General features: G+C 37.4%; 1 long non-coding RNA gene across 3 annotated transcripts in view; it reads left to right on the top strand.

Annotated features, from left to right (window-relative positions):
• The window catches only part of LOC106998993 (uncharacterized), a 95,952-nt gene extending 75,394 nt beyond the window's left edge, over nt 1-20,558 (top strand). For 2 of the 3 annotated variants that reach the window (XR_013418203.1, XR_013418202.1), the window contains 2 exons: nt 1,184-1,263; nt 19,787-20,558. This is a non-coding gene — a long non-coding RNA (uncharacterized LOC106998993). The remainder of the gene's footprint in view (nt 1-1,183; nt 1,264-19,786) is intronic. The other variant, XR_013418204.1, reaches the window with a different exon arrangement.
• Nucleotides 20,559-23,486: the final 2,928 nt, after the last annotated feature.

Here is a 23,486-nt window from a genome sequence, read left to right as displayed (position 1 = left end):
AGTTTAGTCTAAAGTGCCTCCCTACATTTAAGTTCAGTCTAAAGGTTTCTCTGTACATTATGAACTATAACAAGTGGAGGTGTAAACAGACCATAGCCTACACTTGTGCCAATCACTGAGTTTTGGCCAATCAAATATAGCCAACTGTTCGAATTGTGTTCAAATAAGGCAAAGGCTGAGCCATCACCAATCCAGCTGTTTATGCACCTCACTGTCATTTTCTGTACATCACTTTACTTCTTCTGTCTGTAAATTTTCTTCCATCACATGGCTGCGCCAGAGTCTCAGAGCCTACTGTTGCTGGGGAGGCTGCCAATTTGCAAATCATTCATTTCTCAATTAAACTCAACTTCTTTAAATGTAATTCAGATGAAGTTTTTCTTTTTTTTGCTTTTTTTTTTGCAATCAGAGATCAATATATACATTTTGAGGAGACAAAATTCAGTCCATGACGTTCTACCTCCAGACCCTCAATATGCATATTTTCACATGTGGAGAACTATAGACTTTTGATCTTCAAGACCCTGGTATCTCATAAAACGTTAATAAGTGTTTCTTGAAAATAAGATTCCCTGTTCACCCAGACATGGGAAACTCTGGGTACTCCATTTCTTTCTGAGGAATTCACAATACATTTTATGTCATTAAAGGTTCAATTACATTTTTTTTGCAATATGGAAAGTTTTCACTTTATTCAACTCAATTTTTCCAAACCTTAACTGGCTACAGTTTATTTATCATGTTATGGAACACTTACTAACGTCTAAAGGGTGCCAATGTTTTCTTGAACATTAAAAAAAATAAGGATTTACTCCAATTTTCCAGACTCGTCACCAAAGAAGGTCATTGAATTTTTGGTCTTCTTCGACTGCTCAGAAGTTCTTTATCACATTGAACAGAACTCCACTGGATGTGGCCTCCAACATTCTAGTTCTCAACAATGGAGCCCAACAGAACAAGTCTGCACCCTCTTTTCAAGTATAGCCCTTCAGACCTGCAAAGGCAGTTCTAGAGTGCACTGTCAAGGTCTTTTTTTCTCCAGATGATTAGATCTCTTAATATTTCCGCTTATAGTACGAAGTCTTGTAAGTCCTCCTTATGCTGACATACTAATACAAGTTTGCTTAATAAAAATGAAACACCAAGTAATAATCAATTTTACTATTTCCCTTCTCTGTTCCAGGCAGTGTTCCCCACACTAGAGATACAGAGTGGAAAAAGACACACAGGATCCCTACTTCATGAAGCTTACTTTCTTGTAGGGTAAGAAAAAAAAATCAAGAAATATAATAAGATGATTTCAGATCCTGACAAGTATCTTTAAAAATATGTATCATGATATTGAGATAGGAGATAACATGGAAATGGGGGATGAATTGGATTGGGTGACTAGGGTATACTTTTCAAAGAAGGTGATATTTGAATGACACCTTAATTATGAGAAGGAGCCAGTCTGGGAGTGCAAAAAGCTCAGGTAGTGTAGAAGGAATAGCTGGGGTGGTTAACACATTAAAGGATTCTGTTTTCTTCAATTCCAGCATTATATAAAATGACTGTTTTTTTCCTTAAAACATTCAATTTGGAAATCAAGCAAGTTGTAGCCTGTATCTTCTCTAACTAGGCAAAATGTCTTATACTGAATTCTACATGGCATTGAGTTGAAAAATTCTTCCATCTAGTTTCTTTCTTAAATCACCTTTTCTTTTTCCTCGTTTCTCTCTTATTTTTTATTGCAAGTATTCCTTCCAGTGATTTCAAGTGGAGTCTCTGTCCAGGAGTTTATAGTCTCAAACTTCCATTCAACGTCTATTTATTCAATTCCTATTATATGCCTCACTTTTTATCTTATGACTTTTAATTCATTTATACAACAGCATTCATTACTGACATACTGACTATATGACATCGCCTATTTATTTATTTATATATTATTTGTATTTCACCACTTGAATTTAGCTTCCACAAGACCGAGCTCTTGCCTGTTTTTAATTTGCCTATCTAGCACCTCACACAATGCATTGCCCAGAGTAGGAACTATGCAATACATAATTGCTAAATTACTAAGTAGCCCTAAGATTCTACAGCATTAGCCAAATTGTAGAGTAACTCACAATTCATCCAGCATTCGGGAGAAATCATGTCTTTTACTTTAGTGGATTAAAAAAAATAATAAGTAAACTTACCTCACTGGAACTTAAAATAATTTAACCCTTTTTTATTGAATTTAACTTCAATAATAAGAAGAAACTAAGATGTTTAACACATTTTCTTTCACTTCCCCCCTAATGACTCATAATAATGTTTAAGTTGAAATAATTATTATCTGAGCATGCAGAGACCCCTTTGCAGAGCTGCTGTTAGGAGAGAAGGCCAAAGGATAAATGTATGCCTTAGGGCTGAGGGAAAATTACTGCCTACTCCCCCTTAGCTGCTACCACCACTGCATCAATACAAGGAATACACCAGTCCTAGCAGTGCCCAGACATAGTCTATAAACAGATTTATCAGCTAATCAAAAGACTTTATTAATTAAGGTTGTATCTACTTACTTAAAACATGGATACTGCCTAAATGTAGCATGTCCAGATCAAATGGCCCAGGGTAGAAAGAAATTAAAAAAAAAAAAAAAAAAAAAAAAAGACAGGTCATTAGAAATGACTCTAGTAACTTGAGGGTTTTCTTTTTTTAATGGAGAAGGACAATTTGAGAATGCATTAAGTAGAAGTAGGAATATGGATTTTATATGACTAACTGGGAGAGAGAGTAAAAACCTGTTCTGTCGTGAAAGGCTCTGAAGGTTGAAAGCATCACAAATGTAGCTGTGGATTTAAGGTAAGCAGAGCTGCCTATCAATCAGATCTCTATAGCAACGTTCATGCTTCATCATGAGGTGTGTTTCCTTTTTGTGGAAAATCCTGTAGATGCTGGTCTAGTAGGAATACTGTGAAAGAAATCGGAGATGATTTAGATGGTCTCTGAGTCCTCAGCCAACTCTGAAAACCTGTGGTTATACCCAGGTTAAACTCAGTCAGTGTATTGTGGATTCAAAAGACTTTCCTTTACTCATGTCTGATATACAGGCATACTTTGCAGATGTTGCAGGATCATTACCAGAGCACAAAAATAAAGTGATTATTGCAATAAAGCAAGCCACACAGATTTTTTTTGGTCTCCCAGTAGATATAAAAATTATGTTTACACTGTACTCTAGTCTATTAAATGTACAATAGTATTATGTCTAAAAACAGTAGACATAATTTAATTTAAAAATCTTTATTGCTAAAAAATGCTAGCAGTTATTTGAGCCTTTAACAAGTTGTTTTTTTGCTGGTGGAGGATCTGATGTTGATCGCTGCTTACTGATCAGAGTGGTGGTTGATGATGGTTGGGGTAGCTGTAGAAGGTTTAAAAAATAAGACAACAGTAAAGTTTGCCACATCAATTGACTCTTTCTTTCAAGAAAGATTTCTCTGTAGCATGTAGTGATTTTTGATAGAACTTTACCCAAAGAACTTTCAAAATTGTCAATCCTCTCAAACTGTCACTGTTTTATCAACTAAGTTTAGGTGATATTCTCAATTTTTTATTGTATTTTCAACAGTGTTTACAATATCTTCATCAGCAGTAGATTTTATCTCAAGAAACCATTTCCTTTACTCATTAATAAGAAAAAACTCATCATCCATTGAAGTTTAATCATGAGATTACAACAATTGAGGCACATCTTCAGGCTCCAATCTAATTCTAGTTTTCTTGCTATTTCCACCACATCTGCAGCGACTTCCTCTACTGGTCTTGAACCCCTCAGAATTGTCCATGACAGTTTTATTCACCTTCTAAACTCTTGCTAATGTTCTTTTGACCTCCTCTCATGAATCACAAATGTTCTTAATGGCATCTAGGATGGTGAATCCTTTGCATAATATTTTCTATTTACTTTGCCATCAGAGGAATCACCATCTATGGCAGCTATATTCTTATGAAATGTTTTTCGTAAATAATAAGACTTGAAAGTCAAAATTAGTCCTTGATTCACGGTCAGCAGAATGGATGTTGTGTCAGCGGGCATGAAAACAACATCATTATTCTTGTACATTTCCATCAGAGCACTTGAGTGACTAAATGCATTGTCAATGAGCAGCAACAGTTTGAAAGGAATCATTATTTCTAAGCAGTAGTTCTCAACAGTGGGCTTAAAATTTTCAGTAAACTATGTGGTAAACAGATGAGCTGTCGTCTAGACTTTGTTGTTCCATTTATAGAACAAAGATGGAGTAGACTTAACAATTCTTAAGGGCAGTAGGATTTTCAGGATAGTCAATGAGCACTGGCTTCAACTTAAAGTCACCAGCTGCGTTCTCCTTTAACAGGGGAGTCAAGCTGGCCTTTGAAGCTTTGAAGCCAGGCGCTGACTTCCACTCTCTAGCTATAAAAGTCCTAGGTAGCATTTCTCCCAATAGAGGACTGTTTTGTACACATTACAAATTTGTTGTGTAGTGCAGCCACCTTCATCAATTATCTAAGGCAAATCTTTGGGATAACTGGTTGTAACTTCTTCATCAACACTTCATTTTGCATTTTTATGCTATGGAAACGACTTATTTCCTTAATGAATACCCTCTGCTGGTTTCTAACTTTTCTTCTGCAGCTTTCCACCTCTCTCATCCTTTACAGAGTTAAAGAGAATTAGGGACCTGCTCTGGACTAGGCTTTGGCGTAAGGAAATTTTGTGGCTGGTTTGATTTTCTGTTCAGACCACTCAAACTGTATATCAGCAATGAGCCTGTTTTGTTTTCTTTTCCATGTGTTCATTGGAGTAGCACTTTTAATTTCCTTCAAGAACTTTTTCTTTGGATCCACAACTTGGGCTATTTGTTGCAGGAGGCCTTGCTTTTGGCCTGTTTTAGCTTTTGATGTGCCTTCCAAGCATATTAAGTTTAATCATTTCTAGCTTTTGATTTAAAATGAGAGATATGCAGCCGGGTGCCGTGGCTCACACCTGTAATCCCAGCACTTTGGGAGGCTGAGGCGGGTGAATCACGAGGTCAGGAGCTCGAGACCATCCTGGCTAACATGGTGAAACCCTGTCTCTACTAAAAATACAAAAAATTAGCCAGGCACGGTGGCACACACCTATAGTCCCAGCTACTCAGGAGGCTGAGGCAGGAGAATGGCGTGAACCCGGGAGGCAGAGTTTACAGTGAGCCAAGATAGCACCACTGCACCCCAACCTGGGAGACAGCGAAACTCCATCTCAATAAAAAAAATAATAATAAAATAAAATAAATAAAATAAAATGAGAGATGTGCAACTCTTCTCTTCACTTGAACACTTAGAAGCCATTGTAGGGTTTTTCAGCTGGACTAATTTTAATCTTGTTCTGTCTCAGGGAATACGGAGACCCAGGGAGAGGGAGAGTGATGGGAGAACAGCTACTCAGTGGGGCAGTCAGAACAATACCCTTTTGCCAATTAAGTTCACTATCTTATATGTCATGGTTCGTGGCACCCCAAAACAATACAATAGTAATATCAAAGATCACTATTACCATACCAGATATAATAATAATGAAAAAGTTTGAAATTTTGTGAAAATTACCAAAATGTGAAACAGAGACACAAAATGAACACATTCTATTGGAAAAATGGTGCCAATAGACTTCTTTGACACAGGATTGCCACAAACCTTCAATGTATAAAAAGCACGATATCTGCAAAGCGCAATAAAATGCAATGCAGCAAAACGAGGTATTTCTGTAGTGACAAAGGCTCCTCCTAGACCAAACCTAGCCAGGCTCCTTTGAGTCCTCTTCTCACCTAGGCCTCGAGAAACTGCAGGCTCTTAACACCCAAGATTTTGTTTATTCCTTCCCGTATTTACCAAAATGTACTAAGAGTTCTGAACAAACCCTAGCATAGTTTCCAAAAGCTCAAGGTCACGTCCCTACGATGACTCCAGCCTTACATAAAATGCTAGCCTACAAAAACTTAACACTGCTGGGAGAATTTACTTTGTTCCAACCAAAACCTGGTGATGGACCGATAGACCCCTAAAACCCCTCTTAAAGCACTTACTTTAGAAAGCTTGCAATTACAAATCCTTTCTCTTCCCTTTAAAATATAAAGTCAAAACTGTTTCCTCAAGGACCTGAGCACTGTCTCTTTGAACTGCAAGCCTTCAGGGAGATACCACTTCATCTTGTTCTCAGTCCCCTTGAGAGGATAAGGACCTTACTTAAGTGGGAGCCTCACTGTATCTTGCATGTCTGCTCCTGTCATAAAAAAAGAAGTTTGTTTCTTCTTGCAATAAGCACCAGTTAACAAACCCAGCTGGCCTGGCCACATTAACTAACTCCTCTTGCCCTGATCTTTGTGAACTTTGACCTTCTTGACTGCTCAAGCCCCTACTATTCTCTACTCTCGATTCCTCGTCCTCTTCTTAAAACACTCAGTCACTTCTGCACAAATCAAAGTTGAGTTTGGTTTACATTGGGCTGTTTCCCTGTAGCAACAGTAGTATTGATAAAATTTATTCTGACCACTTGAATAGTGTCAAGCTTCGTTTAGCTTTGACAATGTTTTATTAGTAACTTCTAAGTGAGAAAAATACAAAATAAAATTTTGGTACAGGTGGAAATGTTAGATGTGTTATTGCCAAAGTTCAAGCAGTGGATCACAATCAGGACTTAAAAGACTCCATGGAAAGCTGAACGTATTTAAGATTGTTAGAATGACAAGTTAGGCGTGTCAGTAGAAGCTTCCCCGGATATGGTGATACATTCTGTGATGGTGACTTTCCCTTTTAAAAAATGTGTCCTCTCATGGCATTCTCTCCCACCTGCACCAAAGCATCATATTCCACCTTGAAATAGAAATTTTTTCCTATGAGTCTTTTTTATAGGTGATATTATACTAGATAACATCAATGGTAGTGAAATTTCTGGATCAAAGTATCTATATATCTAGAAATGTTATATCTGAAGTTTCTGAGTTATAATTGAAAGACAGTCACTAGAGTAACTACAGATTCCCTTAAATTTTATGCACAATATGAAGTATATGTGAACGTATGTATAATTTTCTGTCTTTTTATTAGCATCTCAAAGGGGTTTCTCTTTAATCCCAAAACATGTCTTAGACTTTAAGATCCTGAGAATAGAGTTGTATATATTGTTAGGTTTTGAAGGGAAGGCAAGAGTTAAAGAAAGACACACAGAGGGAGAATTGGTGGTTCTACAGCAATGCAGGTTTATTGCCGGTGCAACCTATGGAAGTTGGGGACCAGCTTAATGTCAGAGTCCACTGCTGCTTACAGGCTGGGGTAATTTATAGGCCTGGGTAGAATGGGTCTGGGCAGTATGGCTTGCTGCCTATGAAAATATTGATAAGATGATTATATGATCTGATGGGTTGGCCCTTTTTCTGGTGGGATATGGTTAGGATATTCCTTGGACCTTTGCCCAGCAGGATATAATAGGGATGGTCCTTTAGTTGGGTCTTTGCCCAGCAGGGTATGATAAGGATGTTCCTGTGCTTTGGGCTCAGGTGGCTAGGCAGGATGTTTCTCATGGCCTGAACCCCCATGGAATGTTTGAGTCTGACCAAGGTCTGCAAAATGGAGGGGGGACTTACAAAATGGTGCAGTTTGGACTAACGTATAATTTTCTCTAATACAGGGCTATGCACATAAATTTTAGTAAATGGCAAGGAAAACAGCTTTGCAAAACATAGTATTTGGGGCAAAGTTTTCATTCAATAAGACAATGTACCTGGAGTCCTTTTATATACTTGTCTCCCTCTTGTGAGGTCTTACCATTTCTTTTTACCCTAAGTTTCCATGTCAGCCTTGTCAATTCCTTGTCAAATGTCCTCTCAACATTCTGAGGTCTGAAATGAGAATGGAAAGGAGTAGATAGGGCTCCAAAATATTTTGTGTTTTAAATGGAGAGAATGTGGCATTTGTGGGGAAAGGATTAAAAAATGTCTGTGAGTTATTAAAGATGGTGTTGGAGGATTAGAAAAGGTTGCATCAGTGTCATGGGATTTTGTTTAACTCTGATCTCCAGGAAATGTGAGCCATCCCTCCATGTTTTCCTTCCAACTGCCCTGGTTGCCAGGTTAAGATGACTGATGACATCAGGAGCTTCCATGTTCCTGTTTGGAAGAGTCAATCCATGTGGGTATTTGGCAGAGCGTGTAGACAGTGGCTTCTTCTTAAAGCATTCTCACTCTTTGTTCCCTTCTTCCTATTTTTTAATTGACAAATAAAAATTGTGTAGATTCATATTATACAATATGATGTTTTGAAATATGTATACATTGTAGAGTGGCTAAGTCAAGCTAATTAGTATATGCACCACTTCACCTACTTATCATTTACTTGTGATGAGAACACTTAAAAGTCTCTCTTTTAGCAATTTTCAAGTATGCAATATATCGTTATTAACTACAGTCATCATCGTTATTAACTACAGTCATCATGATGTACAACAGATCTCTTGAGCTTACTCCTCCTGTCTAACTGTACTTTGTGTCTTTTGACCGACATCTTTTCAATTCCTCTCCTCTTTAGCCTTTGGTAGCTACCATTCTTCTCTCTGCTTGTATGAGTTTTACTTTTGAAGATTCCACATACGAGTGAGATCATGTAATATTTACCTTTGTGTGCCTGACTTCTTTCAGTTAACATGATGTTCTCCACGTTCCTTCATATTGTCTCAAATGACAGAATTTCTTTATATTTTTAAGACTGAATGTTATTACATTGTGTGTACATACCACTTTTATTGTGAATAATGCTGCAGTGAACACAGGAATGCAGATATCTCTTCCACATACTGATTGATTACTCCAAATTCTGAATAGAGATAATGGGGTTGGTCACAGTCATAATCCACAATCAAAGATGGGACAGATCATGCACTTCGTGCCTGAAAGACTTACATTGTCCCTGGAGGAGTGTGTGAAAGTAGGATTAAGGGGATTTTGAAGAGTGGTTGGACCGAACTGGAGAGAAGGGGGTGTTACATATGAGAGTTGGTATTTGGGACCTGGACAGAATTAGATGCTGGATAAGGATACAGAGCTACCTGAATTTATCTGTAGAGACGTATCTTTGCTGTTATATGTTGTCTTTCCAGATTCAGGCTTATGACCCAGGATACTGGTGTGGGGGTGAGATCTTATCATCATTTCCCAAAACTCCCAAAGACCAGAGAAGTGCAAGCTTGTCAGTCTGCAGAAACCAAAGCCCACGGCTCTTCTGCAACATGCTAGCTAGAGACCTCACAAAATAAACACAAACTCTCCTCCAGAAGAAAGTGGAGCAAATTAGTAGTGAGAGAACTCATGACATTTGTGTTAATCAGAATATTTAAAGATGGATTATTTTCAGTGTAGTAGAACAACTTTTAAATTTTATATTTGCAATATAATTCTATAAAAATTGTTTAATTCAAAAATGAGATATTTCTGGCTGAAATAAATATTGCATAATAAAGCACAATATGTAACAATAAAAATCATATCATATGAAGAAGAATTGTCTAGGAATTATGAAGCTTTGGTTAGTGTATTTAGAAAATAAATTTCCCAGAGATTTTGCATTTATATACTCAATGGTTGTATATTGCAGTAAAAAACAATAAGTTTTAACAAACTGGTGTAAAAACATACAATGAAAGTCAAAGGATTATAATTAATCACTTAATATATGCCAGGTATTTTAATAGTTTATTTTGAAAATGTTAATCATATAATTATTATATTTCATTTAAGAGGGAATTGGTAGTTTAAAAATGCAATATTTATAAAAAGGTTCGTGATAGATGTTTTACATGCTATATTTATATGTGTTAATTTTTCTCATGATTTTTCATTAAAGTAGTTTTTTGTCTTTGTACCTATTGAACTCACACAGGTGCATGGAAGTTCCCTAACATTTCTATAAATGTACATGTTTTACTGAGTGTTTCATCTTTGATATAGAAAACCTTAAAGAAAACCATCTTAAAGAAAAATTATTAAAATTTAGTAGGACTTTTTAACTTGCCTTAACATAATGCATGATATTTTAAATTATTAAGCAGGGCAAGATAATGCTTCCATTTTGGATACAAATAAATAATATAAATCAAAATGCTTTGCTGGAAAAATCCATGATGCATTGATACAATAAAAATGAAATGTCTTGTTAACTTTAAGAGATGGGTGTTATTATACCACCCATCTCAGCTGGTTCTTTGCTACTAATGACATTGCTGTTTAATGGGTTTGCTATAATTTGACCAAAATTTTAAACTATGAAAAACATCCTTCAGTTTTTTTTCCACATTGGAAAACATTTTTTTTTTAAATGATAATGGGAAATGAGACAGACCCTGAGATAAAAGCCTTGATGCAGGAGATGGATTGAGGGGAAAAAGAGAAAGCATGAAAGAAAGCAATCAGGCTCTGTGAACCCTGGGACAATACTGAAGGAAAAGCACTCCAACAAAAGATGCATTCCTGATGATGGCAAGAGGATTAGAAACATATAGGTAAAGATAGTGGTAGCTTTATATTTATTTATTTATTTATTTATTTATTTATTTATTTATTCATTTGAGATGGAGTTTTGCTCTGTTGCCCAGGCTGGAGTGCAGTGGCGCAATCTCGGCTCACTGCAACCTCTACCTCCTGGATTCAAGCGATTCTTCTGCCTCAGCCTCCTGAGTAGCTGGGACTACAGGCACACGCCGCCACACCCAGCTAATTTTTGTATTTTTAGTAGAGATGGGGTTGTGCCGTATTAGCCAGGCAGGTCTCAAAACTCCTGACCTCGTGATCCGCCCACCTCGGCCTCCCAAAGTGCTGGGATTACAGGTGTGAGCCACCGTGCCCAGCCAGGTAGTGGTAGCTTTTTTTAATTTAAAAAATGGGACCTCCTTACAAACTCCAATTCCAGTTTTATGTAGGAGATGAAAAAAACTAAAGTATATGATGAGATGGGAACCATGAAAAAGAAGTGAGATTATTTGGGCAATGTCTCAGAAATAAGAAAAGTGAAAAAAGCTAGAGTAACAATAGCATAAATACAGAGAAGAAAGAGCTGAAGAAACGAGTACTAAATTAACCCCAAAACTGTATAGGATATGGTAACATCAGAGAATATGGAATTGTGTAGTAAAGAGAATACGGAATTGTGTCATAAAGAACTTGGTCTTTTCCAAAAAAGAGTTTGGCCTTTGCCCTTGACTTCTGAGATGTAATTTATGTCAGAGTGTCCTTGTTTAGAGCAGTGTCTGGCCACAACAGATCTTAGGATATGGCTGGCCACACCTGACAATTTAGGGTAGGGCTATTCATACCAGAAAGACCAACAATGTGATTTAGGGTGAGGGCTCCAGTTGACCTGGAGACTGAGTTTGACCATGTGGGCAATCAAGCAATCAATCAATCATGCTTTTCCTATAAAGCCATCATAAAAACTGTGGACACCAAGGCTTGTGGAAACTCCCTGGTTGGTATTACTCCACATGTAATGTCACACACTGATGCAGAAAGTAATGTCTGCTGACTCCACAGAAAGAGGACAAAGCAAGCTTTGCCTTCCCCTGCTCTATGTTTCTTCCTTTGACTAGTTTTAATCTGTATCTTCTTCCTGAATAAAATATAATCATGAATACAATAGCTTTCAGGGAGTTCTCAAGCAAATTTTTGAATCTGAGAGTGGTTATGGGAACTTCCGAACTTTCAATTTGTGTCAGAAGTGAGAGCAGTCTTGTGAAGGACTATGCCCTTAATCTCCATAGTTTGGCTAACTCCAGATAGGGATCATTACTGAATTTGGGAGTAATGTGGGATATGGGAACAATTTAGGGAATGAACATGTGCATAATTTAAACATCAATTAGAAGCAAAACAAATACAATAAAATGCAAACAACAGGAAAGTGCACTTTTTAGGGAATAGAGCAAGATAGTAAATATGCTTTGTGACTGGGGTCAGCAGGAACAGCTGGGAACAGTTTTAAGAGTCTGAGAAAGGCTGAAGTATAGAATCAACTAGAAATTTGAAAGAATTAAAGGAACAAGGAGACAATTAGTATAATGAGCAATGAAGAAACAAATTTCTTAAAAGCACTTGAGGACAGTTTCTGACAATTGATCAGGAACATCGGGACAACTCAAGTGACTTGGCAAGGGCAAAAGATTATAGCTGCAGGAACATTTTAGTAGGATATGTGAAAAGTTGAAGAAATGAGCAGAGTGGAAATGGTAGACAGCACAACAGTGGATTAAATAGTGGAGAAGATAAGAAAAGTTCAGGAAATGGATGTGTTTCCATACTATAAGAGCATCTGGGATAGGTGAGCAACTGAGGAGTAAAAAGTAGCTAAGGGCAAAATAAGTGTGTGTTGAGGAAGGGATGCAGATCTGGTCAGTGAGATTAGCTGACAAGCTGTGTAGCTGAGAAGAGCTAAATCACCAAAGCAAGAAATGGCACTGGGGGAACGTAGCACTTTTCAAATCAGCTCAAGGAAGATGAATAGCATTTAGAAAGAGGGAACGTTCATATAAGGACAGTAGAGACAATAGACATTTCGCTGATATGGAAACAGCTAGAAAACAGAGTAGAGAAACAAAGTGAATGGAGGAGCTTGGAGACAGATACGGTCTACAAAATTCCTAGGAATTCCAATGTGCGTATGAAGCTCTACTCTAGTTCTCCACGAGGTGACAACTGGGTCAGTGAGGAAATGATAGCAGTTGAAGTGAGGGAGTAGCTAAATGAATAACAGCTGTGCAAGAGACGGAATGATGGAAGTGACACGTAAAGCCAGAGCAATGACGAAAGAACAAATGGTGAGGCCACAGAAGATGGAGGGAGCCGAGGAGCTGGGAACATTTAGTAATACAGAAGCGAAAACTTAGATTACACCCCAGATGATGAAAGAAGCCCCAGAGACAGGACTGGCCCAATTAGAAGAGGCTTGAGTCATTGAAAAATGGGGTAAAGCCTAAGGCAAGAGACTCACAGGAAATGGTGCAGCTGTGAGAATTAGGCAGTTTGGCCCCTGAAGGCCAAGAAGGAAAATAAACCAAATGATCTTAGGAGATACAAGTCAGTAAAAGAAGAATACCTGCCTTCCAGAAATAAAAACTTACAAATGACAGCAAGAGGGAAAAGTGAAAGAGACAGTGGCAGTCAAGGCTACTGGAACCAGAGAGCATGAAGGGCTGTGTCTGAGAGTGCAACAGAGCTCAGAAGGAGTGAAGGGAAGGGGTTGGCAGACATGCACTGTCTGCAGACCAGTGAGCCGATTAAACCTCTTTTCTCTATAAATTACCCCGTCTTAGGCACTTCTTTATACCAATGCAAGAACCAACCTAGCTCAAATGTTTATATAGTCAATTGGCTTGTGAAACCCTGCCTACTCTAAAAAGCCTTCCTGGATTAAGAGGAAAGGGCTGGAATCTGTCTTGTCTTCACTCTCTTAACCATGACTGTGCTTGTTAGGAATGTTGTTCAATCCTTTTCTGTATTCTTTTTTGTTTGTGACATTGGTGCTTCCATAACACACTTTATCAACCTACTTAATAATTCTGTGTGTTGTGTGTCATGGTAAATCACAGAGACAGAATCTGTATCCATGGGATTTGTATAGACCTATTGATAGCAAAGTCTGTAACAAAGGGTTGGTTCGATTGTTTGAGTCTTTTTCTTACCCATGTCTCTCCTCTGAGACAGGAAAGAAGCAGCCAATACAACTAGGTGTTCCCTCACTCTCCTGTGAGTGTGACTGATATATCCATGTGTCTCTTCTACGTTCAATGAATTCCCTGCAGGTTGTCTGGGATATCTTTGTTTAATTCTGGAGCACATGAAGGGAATATCAAAGTGCCATGTAAGTAAATCTAGGCCCAATCTGGGTGGATGATTTTCTGTGAGTTCCTCTTCCAGTGGAGGCTGATCCAGGATATTGTGACAACACAGTACTCTTTCTAGAATAAACTTCCACCTTATCATTGATAATGAAGCCTGTATCACTCCATTTTCAAATATAACCATGTAAAAAGTTCACAATTTACCTGTCAGTGCTGCTAGTCTTGACAACAACACTAAGAAGTGATACCTGCATTTTATACATGTGGAAGGTAGATATCAGAGAGGATCAGGGGCCTGTCCTAAGCAACCTAGTAGTAGGTGGCAGATTTTGTAGTTGTTGTTGTTGTTGTTGGCAACTGTAGTAATACAGCAAGGGAAGAAACATGGGAAGATAAATTAGTTATATATGAATTTCATCCTCCAGTGATGCTTATCTCTGCTATTCTTAGCCCCTTGATCCTTAGTCAATAACAGACAAAGTAGAATTTAGGCCAAAGGTCATCAAATTAAGACAAATATGAACACTTCACAATGCTAAAGACTCCAATTACAATAAATACAGCCAATTTTATGATGCAGAACTATCAAGAAGTGTTCAGAAACAAAATAATAATAGAAAACTTTAACACATCACTCTTAGTATTAGACATTCGCTTGTCAAAGGGGATAAAATATAGCTAAATATATAAAAGTTTAAATAAAACAACCTATCACCAACAATGTTGATGGCTGTTGTGAGACCTTGGTTCTTGTCTTCATAGTTTAAATGAATTTAAACAAGAGACACACAGCAAATGAGGTGCATCATAGGGCAATTTATTGCAAAGAAAAAATAATATTTGGAAGTTAAGTGCAGAATAGACAGTACACGCTGACAGAGACTTTGGTCCATTTTCTATTGGGTTGTTTGTTCTTTACTGTTGAATTTATATATCCTAAACACTAGTTCTTAGTGGATATGTGGTTTACAAATGTTTTGTTGCAGTCTAGAGTTTGTCTTTCCATCTTTTTATAGGCTATTTAACAAAGTGAAAGAATTAAATAGTTTTAAATTTTGATAAGATATAATATGTAACATTTTAAGCTTAGTTTTTTTACTAAAGGCAGTGTGCTGGAGTCAGCTTACATCAGCCCTTGATAATTGATTATCAAGTATTCAGGGATTTTGCAAACAGATTGCTAAGGGCAGCTTAAATTTGACCACTTGAGAGTATTTACACTGCAAAAATGAACAAATGGTACAAATTAGGGCTTTTGCTCATGCTTCTTCCAACACTACTTGTCCTCAAAATGTATAACAGTCCAAAAAAAAATAGAATAATTTATATTATAGCTTTTTAATTTTTAGAATTATCTTAATTTTAGATGAACCTGTTTTAAAAATTTATTTATTTAACCTTATTAAGTAAATTAGGAAACTCAAATTTGTATTCACTTTACCCATAATTTATATAGAGAAAAATAAGCCTAACTGGATTTTTTTTTTAACAAGAAATAGACACACCTATTCTGAGGGCAGTACAAGTAGTAAAACAAATGATGATAAAATTGACTCAGAAGAAATAAAGATGAAATGAGTTTGTATTGGTTTTACTCAAGTGAATTTAATTTCATAGCCATTGTGAACAGCTAAACCATAGTATTTCAACCCTTTGGAAATGTTTTGGCAAATGAAGCAATGAAAACACTAACATTTGGCCGGACGCGGTGGCTCAGCCTGTAATCCCAGCACTTTGGGAGGCCGAGGCGGGCGGATCACGAGGTCAGGAGATCGAGACCATCCTGGATAACATGATGAAACCCCGTCTCTACTAAAAATACAAACAAGCAAAAAAAGTAGCCAGGCGTGGTGGTGGGCGCCTGTAGTCCCAGCTACTCGGGAGGCTGAGGCGGGAGAATGGGGTGAACCCGGGAGGCGGAGCTTGCAGTGAGCCGAGATCGCGCCACTGCGCTCCAGCCTAGAGACAGCAAGACTCCGTCTCAAAAAAAAAAAAAAAAAAAAAAAAAAGTTTAAAGTTTCACATAAGTGTATTAGTGCTTTGTGGGCTTCTTGTTAAATGTCACTACAGGTTGCTTAGATTAGTATAAGCATATACATTTGCTGAGACATCAGTGAAAGATTGGATCAAAGATGTTTACTTGGAAGTATTGGGTGAAGTTTTGGCAAAGATGGTTGCTCAGCTATCACTTTCTAGTAATACCATAACATGCTGACATGTGGTATAAAATATTAATTCATAGAATAAGTGAAGCTGCTGAAACATCTTCCACTGTCACTTGACTAGTACTTGTGTAATTTACACATGGTGATGTAAATATGAAGATTTATTTTTTCCTCTTTGGCAACAAATGTGATTAACTCTGAGCTACCTAAAATTCTGAAAGATTACATTGTAAGCAAATATGGTCTTAAACTGAAGTTTTGCATAGTTATATATTTTATACTGAACCTATGATGACAAGAAAACATGCTGGTTGCCTAGATGAAAGAACTCGTACTAGAATATAAGTCACTATTTCCTTCATGGAGAAAGTCTCACTATGGAAAAGAAAAGCAGTTGAACTAAAGTGTTCTTAATGACATTAAAAACTGAATTACATAAGGTTACAGCATTACTTCTTGAATACTATCATCTTTATTATGTAATATTATGGATGCTGATCTGAACACTAGTTACTGCCTTTTCTAGTTTTTAAGTAGAACTACTCTGTTAAATATTTCAACTACCACACAAATGTCCTGTTATGGCAAGTTTTGAAACCAGTTTGACCTCAGACTTTTAAGGATATGAATGAGCCATGCTTATTTACTTGTTTGAGATCTTCGATATTTTTAATGATTTTAATACTTCCATTCAAGGAAAGAATATAGAATGTTTTTCATGAACTAATGACAAAAATAAAAGTTAAATGCTTGGATGAACAGTTTCTACAAGTTCTTATGACATGTGTAAATGATTCAACAATTAGCAATAAGTGGTGGTGGTAATTGTGGTATTAAACATCTGTGAAAAGTTAGCAGCAAAACCTTACACATTTGTTTCCAATTTAAATTTTATTTTCCATCAAAAGAATACTTATACATCAAAACTTTATAGAACCAGAATCTATTTCTTTCATCAGATGTAATATGTTAACTGTAATTTTATACCACTTTTTTTTAGAACTGAATACTAATGAGGATTGAAGATTAATTTTGAAACTTCAGTATCACTTTCTTAATATCATCTAACAGTTAAAATAGAATATCCTGAGCTTGCTGAAACTGCTTTAACATGTATTTTCTAAATTTAACATAAATATTTCCTGTGAGATTTGCTTTTCAAACATGAGCATTATTTAAGCAAAACAACACAAAAAGAGTTTAAATATATAGACTCTTCTGGAGGCAGCATTGATACCAATAAATTAGATGAGTTAATAATCAAGGAGTACACTAAATCTTTTAAGAGCTACAAGAACATGTTCTTTCAAAATACTCATGTAGGTGTTTCATATGTAAAACTGCTATTTTACTCAATATTTATAATTGCAGAAAAGCAAAAATTATGAATGTAATAACTAGGTATATTGATCACCTGTATGCATACTTTCTATAAATGAGTTCAGTTTTCTCATTTTTTTCTTTCCCTGTATTTGTACTTACTGAATTTATTGAAATTTACTTTATATCTGAATGTGATAAAAAAATTTTAGTCTTATACTTTCTTTGACTTTTTATTGTTTCATTTTCTATTGATCCATTTTATTGTCTTTTATATAAATATTGGCCTTTGAAGGCTTGAAAGTTTTTGAAAAAATGGTCCTTAAACACAAATGGTTTAAGAATTTCAATAGAGAGTTTGACGATTATATGGCCATAGGTGGAGCCATGGAGAGACAAGGAAAGAGCAAAATTCTTCAGCCTCATGACTGGGAAAATGAAGCTTCATGGCCCGAAATAGGGAAGAGGAGCTGGCCTGTCGGGAGAGATGCTTGTTTGAGTTTTAGATCTCTAGATTGTAAGATGATGGCAGAAAATTCAGATACAGGGTCTAGCAGGAGACTGGAGCTCTGGAGCTGGAGCTGAGGTCATAGAAAAGATAAGACCAGGATCATTTGCCTGAAGTCATAGTTGAATCATAGAAATTGTAAGATTCAAAGAAAAGAATGATGTCCTGTGAGATCTGAGCAGCTATATTTTTTCACTCAGTGGCTTTAAATAAAATTGATTTACACCTCCTATCAAGGTTGTTATTCTCCCAACTAATGTAAATTTTCCTATTTGTAACAAGAGAAAGTAACAGAGCAATGATGATGATGATGATGATGATGGTAACAATAAGAATAATAAAATAATGATGATATCATTGTAAAGCTATAGTAATAATAAAAACAAGTCGTTATGTACTCCTTATGTACCAAGGGCAGTTTATTTCACACAAGAAAGTTAAGGCACAGAGGGGTTAAGTTTAGTGACTTGCTGGAGGTCACTTAATATGTGGTGGAGTTGAGGTTTGAATTCAGACTGTTTGGATTTAGAGCTTGTTTTTTTAACCATTGACTGCCAACCATTAAAGAAGCTGAAGTAAATCTTTCTCAGAGTCATTAACAACAAGCTACACAATATCTTGGAAGTATGTGTGGCTTTCAGGGAAAAAACAAAGCCATTTTTTAATAATCCACTTATTTTTCTGAAAGGTTGCTCTAAGGGGTCTAAACCGATTCTTCTCAAACTGCATTGTGCCCTGCAGATCAAGTTCCCTGCAGATCTTGCTAGAATGCAGAATCCGACCCAGTAGGTCTGAGGTGAGAGCTGTAATTCTGCATTGGTAACAGCTCCCAATGCTGGCCCTTACCCACACTCTGAAGAGCAAGGGTCTGCAAAGTCAGGAGGCAGATTAAGGTATGAGGAACCTGTCCTAGTGGTTAGAGGTAAACTATGTTCTACACTTTTATCTAGAGGAGTCAGGCTCTTGTTCAATGTCCTTAAATTGTTGAAACTACTATTAATTCATTATTACATCTAGGCAGAATACTTTCTTAAAGAAGAGACTAATATTTTTAAGAAGATATGGGTCTGTAGTTTTTTGAAAATCTCTCATAATCACCTTTACCTCTCCTCTTTTTTTCTGGTTCCATTTGGGTTTGACAAGAAGGTTGTGGTTAGAAGCAGGATAGTTTGAGTTTGAATGTCAGTCCTTCTTCGTGAACTACAAAATTACATAGTTTACTTACCTTGTGTGAGTTTAGTTCCCTCATTTGTAGTATAGGGGTGATAATGGTATTAGGGTTATAAGACTGTGGAGAGGATCAATTGAGACAAGGCGCATAAAATATGCTATGGTACTTGGCATGGTACATGTGTTCCCTGAACCTGGGCTAATTATTGTTACAGCTCTATCTCTGCCCATGTGCTGTGTCCTAGTGTCACACTGCCTGTTCCTGTAATGGAACACCTGTGTTCTCATCTGGAACCTCGGATGATTATTTCCATTCTCAGCTCACACCCAGAGCCCCCTCCAAACGTCTTCGCTTTCATGTTTGTATTCATGTTTGTCTTTGAACCGGCACAGGATTTTCACACAATAGTGAAGACATTTATAAATCAGGGGTTTCTAGACTTTGCATGTTTGTTTTCCTACTAAAATAGAATAATTGTGAGCTCTATATTTTGAAGGGAGGAAAAGAAAGGATACAATTTTCTTTGATTTTTTTTTTTTTGTATTCTGTGGTAATACAGGATTGTTCCTTTCAATCTCTCTTTTGAAGAGAAGATGTCATTTTTGTTTTTGTTATTTTGTGTAAAGCAGAGATATAGACTAAATAATGAAATAGTGTTGGGCTATAATAGACAGACAATATTAACACAAATGTCTGTATTTTAGAAGCTGCTTTACTTTTTGAAACGGGAAAAACCTGAAACTCTTTCTTTCCAGCTCCAGAGAGAGCCATCCTGATGGAACCTACTGACCAGGAGGACACAAAAGAAAAGAGGGAAGAGATGAAAGAAGGTGAGGGTCTCTATTGCCAGCAGAACTGGACTGTGTGTTTAACTGGAAAGGTGATGGAGAATGTAGTTATGCACGGCTCTCTGGACCCTTCTAGTGAAATAAAGAACTAGTTAAATAAGGCAAGACAGAAGAATGAGGCTGCCATCTAGAGGTAGTAACAGGTAATGTTCCAGGGCACAAGGGAGCCAAAGGCAGAGAGCTTCACTTTTTAATCTGTGCAGTCTTCATGCATAATAATGATCTCATTCCTCTGTATTAGTCAAAATCTTCCCATTATAAATGACGAATTATAACCAGATTAAACCAAAAAGTAAAATAATTTATTGACTGATTGATACGGTTTGTATTTGTGTCCCCGTCCAAATCTCATGTAGAATTGTATTCCCCAGTGTTGGAGGTGGGTCCTGGTGGGAGGTGATGGGATCATGTGGGCGGTTTCTTATGGTGTAACGCAATCCACCTTGGTGCTGTCGTCGCGATGATGAGTCCTCATGAGATCTGGTTGTTTCAAAGTGTGTGGCACCTCACCTCTCTCTCCCTCTTGCTCCTGCTCCCACCACGTGAGGCACCTCTCTCCCCCTTTGCTTTCCACCATGATTGGAAGCTTCCTGAGGCCTCCCCAGAAGCAGAAGCCTCTGTGCTTCCTGCACAGCCTGCAGAATCATGAACCAATTAAACTTCTTTTCTTTGTAAATTATGCAGTCTCAGGTTTTTATAGCAGTGAAAGAACGGAGTAATACAATGATATAATTGGAGTAGGATGAGATGGAGTGAGCATTAGGTATGCTGGAACTAGGGGATCAAATGATATCAATTCACTCTCTCCTGCTCAAAAGCATACCTACTCCCCAAAAATGCTTGGCTCTCCTTCTTCTTCCTTTTATTAACATGTGGTCACTATTCTATCATGGGCTTTACCCAGGAAATGAGTTAAAAGGCCACAGCTATGTGTATATGTGTGTGTGTGTTGGGGGGTGGGGAGGGGGTGGAGGTCTTAGTTCACCTCTTCTGCTCCAATACCTATCCACTGATGACTTCTAAACTTTTCGTCAGCCCTATCCTAATTCTGATTTCCAGACCTAGATATTTAGAGGGCAATTTGGCCTAGATGTCTAATAAGTCATTCAACTACAAAGCAGTCAAAATAGAAGGTGCTACTTTTCTTATGTTTTTATCCTTAGCTATTTGTGTTTCTCTTCCATGTTGACGGTGATACTATCTTTAAATTCCCCTTGGATCTTCATCAGAGATCAGAATTTATAAGTTGATTGATACATGTTCATTCAATAAATATATGTCGAACATGCAAAGTGGAGATGCATCATGTGTAACGTAATTTTGTTGTGAGGATTAAATGAAATAACAGGAAAAACATTCAGTAAAACGCTTGACATGCATAATTTCATAACCAATGAATGAAGAGGATACAAAAGATATTTTTAAGCTTGTATCTTTTATCCTATAGTTTCTCAAGTGAATTTGTAACATGAAAGAATATATTTTTCACACCCAGGGAAAGTCACCTTACCACCAGAATATCCTTTAGTACACTTCAGGTTGTGCCTTGAAGTGTTTGTTTGCATTTGTTAATATAAATGAGAGAAGAGCAGAGAGCTTCTCCCACTTCAGGTAAGCCCGTAAATGGAGCTGTCCCTACTGCATCTCAGGGCATTGTTAGATACATATTTCAGTTTAGCCTGGAATCCGTTTGAAATGAGTTGAGTGTGTGAAAAGCATGGTCATATATATACAACTATATATATATATATGTGGCAATAAACCAATTATTAATAATGTAAAATGTAGTGAGTGATATTACACACCCATCTCTATAAAAGGCATTTTCTCAAACATGCTCTTTAGTGTTTGCTGGAGTCCCATACATTAGGCGTAAAAAATGGCATTGAAGGTAGAGAAGGGGGTACTCAAGGAATGGCAGTCACATATGTGGCAGGAGGAAGTGAACCTAAGCCTCAGTGCTGCATGTCCATCCCTCAGCTCACTGCACCTCAGTGCCACACTTAGCCCTGAGAAAACCTACTCTGCCCACGGACATTCACTGGGGTAGCATCCTTTACAGTTTTCAAGAACAGACATTATTTTCTGTTAGGGGGAGAGCATTTCCTTCATAAGTAAAATGTATCCACCAGTACTGATCCTAGAGGTGTTGAGTGCCTTGAAAGCTCTCTGTGTCATGAACTCTTAGACTAGAAATGAATCTTAAATTAGAATGGCACAAATGTGTATCACAAGCATATAAACACACTCAAGCATACCACGCCTGACATTTAAAATGTCTGGACTAAGAAAATGTGAGGCCAAAGGTTTGGATAAATAAACTAGGTGGACATAGAAGCCCTGTAGGAGATTGACATGAATGTTGTCAAGAAAGGCTGTGTGTGTTAGAGGCCAAAAGGCCTGGATTACTTATGGGGATATAACCAGGGTCTAGACAGCAGAGATGAGGTATCGTTAGCGATTCACCTGGCATGTGCCTTAACATTGCTTTTCCAGCAGGGCAGATAAATGATGGCCTGAAAGCTGCCTCAGAAAATCAAGATGATTCCAGTCTGTTCTCCACAACCCTGGAGAAGAATGGGCATCCCCTATTCTCACTATTCCAATGTCAAGAGTGTCCTTGGGGGAAACACCCGAGTCAGCAGGGGCAAGGAGGCGCAAGTAGCATTTGGTAAACAGCACAAAAGGTCTGTAGGATACAGTGGAAATATTCATGAGGGAAGAGAGCCATGGAAAGAAGGGCTGGGGATAAGAAGCACAAAATTGTAAGAGAATGTGATACGACTTAGACAAGGCTGCTTGCCAAAACTCTGCACAGGCAGCGGTCAAGCTGGTCTTCTAGTCTCCTTGGACAAAAAGGCTCTGTTGTCCTGATTATGAGCTCTCTAATAGAGTATATAGATTTTGAACCTTTGTTTTTGCAGGAAGATGACTTTCTGTAACCATGCAATGTATATTCAACTTGTCATAGAAGTTAACTCTTTAAAAAATGTGGATGCTCTTTATTTCTTTATCTTGGTCTGATTGCTCTGGCTAGGACTTTCAGCACTATGTCCAATAACAGTGGTGAAAGTGGACATCCTTGTCTTGTTCCAGACTTAGAGGAAAGGCTTTTAGTTTTTCCCTGTTCAGCATGATACTAGCTGTGGGTCTCTCATATATGACTTTTATTATGTTGAAGTAAGATGTTAACATTTTATGTATAGTAGAAAATGTCTGCGCTTGGATGCCTATACTGCCTTTGTAACCAGGGAAAAGGCTCTGGTCTCCAATACAAATAGGCTTTGGGAAAGGATCTTTGCAAAAGTGAAAAATCTAGGGAGTCTGTTTTCCTTTGATACACTGTTCTTTAATTTATCATTTGGCTTATCTCAGAGAACAGAAAACATGATGCCAACTGTGTAAGAGAAGCAGAAATGTATTATTACCTATAAAAGAAAAGTCAAAGAGTAGATATAATTTAGGCATGGTGGCCGGGCGCAGTGGCTCACGCCTGCAATTCCAGCACTTTGGGAGGCCAAGGCGGGAGGATCACGAGGTCAGAAGATCGAGACCACCCTGGCTAACACGGTGAAACCCCGTCTCTACTAAAAATACAAAAAATTAG

Source organism: Macaca mulatta, chromosome 6 (genome assembly GCF_049350105.2).
Source record: "Macaca mulatta isolate MMU2019108-1 chromosome 6, T2T-MMU8v2.0, whole genome shotgun sequence".
Classification (NCBI taxonomy): Eukaryota; Metazoa; Chordata; class Mammalia; order Primates; family Cercopithecidae; genus Macaca; species Macaca mulatta.
The sequence above is the reverse complement of the archived record's forward strand: the minus strand, read 5'-3'. Positions and strand labels throughout refer to the sequence as shown.